Below are 1,530 nucleotides of genomic sequence, written 5' to 3' on the forward strand. Positions count from 1 at the left end.
CCCCAATGCCTCTCTTTCGTGCATATCCACCTGCCTGGGGGAGGGGGTGTTGCGCGGCATTTTCCCCGACCCGGGCGCATCTCTCATCTGAGGCCGGCTGTCCACTCGTTGGCGAGGCGCCCGCGCAAATCATTCCCCCCCCGGCTCCCCGTCCTTGCAGACGGGCGGATCAAGGGAACCGGGGGCGGGGGGAGGCCCAGACCGCGATGGTTGAGGGGTGGCCTCATGGCCCATTCCAGGGGATTTCCCCGACCGCGGCCACACGCACACACATGCATCTGCGCAAAGGCGCGCCCGGGTCCCCGTGCGGATGGTTATGGTACATGTATGATGTGCGTGTGTGCATGTGTGCGTGTGTGCGTGCGTGTGTGCGTGTGTGCGTGTGTGTAAATGCGCACGTGTCGGGGGCCCTACACCGGGCGGCCGACAGTTCCCCTTGTCGGTGCACTCCCTGCGGCCCCTTTGGCTTTTGACGCTCAGCCACGGACCCATGGTGCGCTCACTCGCATCTGGGGGCATTCCCCCGGCCCACTGTTGGATGCCCTCGTCTGACAACTCGGGGCATTTCGTCGGAAGGCCTTGTCTCGGCCCTGGTTCGGGACCCCGGCCCCCGTTCCTTGGGGCCGGGGCGCGAGGCCGGGGCGCGGGGCGCAGGGCACGGGGGGCACCCACCGTCTTGCCTTGGCGTGCCGCGAGCCCGCGCCCGATTGCAGCGCACGGGGCGCGGGGTGGCGGCGGGCCGGCTGGCGCCCCATGCATCGGATGCGCCTTCTGGCCGGGTCGGGCCGGCCGACCGCAAGAACGGCCCGCCGGACATCGCAAAGGCGGTGCTTGGGATGTGTATCCGGGACGGCCAGGAGTTCTCGGCGTCGGGCCGGCACCCCTTCCTCGGGGGTAGGGCGCGGGGGGATGTCGGGCGCCCCCCCCCCCCCGCCCCCGGACATGGCCGGATGTGCGCGCGGTTTGTGCCCCCGGCCTCTAAGGCACGCCACCGGCAGGGGATGGGCGATGTGCAGACGGATGCGTGCGCGCGCACTCTCACACACGCGTGTGCGGGCCAGGGGCGAGAGAAAGCGGCCGAGAGAGAGGGCCAGGAGTTGCACATGCCCTGGGGCCCCGTACTCGGGCCACCATGGGTTGTGCTTCTCCCGGCCCCGCCGGCGATGTGGCCTCAGCCATGTTCCCGCAACGCCTCTCGGATGAGTGGCGCGCGCGCCTCCACCCGCGAGCCCCTTGACATTCCGACTTCTCTCTCTCTCTCTCTCTCTCTCTCGTACGCGCCATGTGCGCGGGTGGGCCTTCATGCCCTGGACGTCCCCCTCCCCCTGCCTCGCCCCCTGCCTGCCGCGCCCAGCTCGCGAGTCGGTCAGCGTCCACGCCCCCCCCCCGGCGCCCCTGTTACCCACTTTCGCGCAAGGGGCTTTCTCCCGGGGGGGGGGGGGGGGGGGGGGGGCTGACCGGCGGGCACCGGGATGGGCGGCCGTCCTGCCCCACGTCTTTCCGGGGGACCGACGGCTCGGGAAAAGAAGG

This window comes from Fonticula alba (assembly GCF_000388065.1).
Source record: "Fonticula alba strain ATCC 38817 unplaced genomic scaffold supercont2.1, whole genome shotgun sequence".
In the NCBI taxonomy this organism is placed as follows: domain Eukaryota; order Rotosphaerida; family Fonticulaceae; genus Fonticula; species Fonticula alba.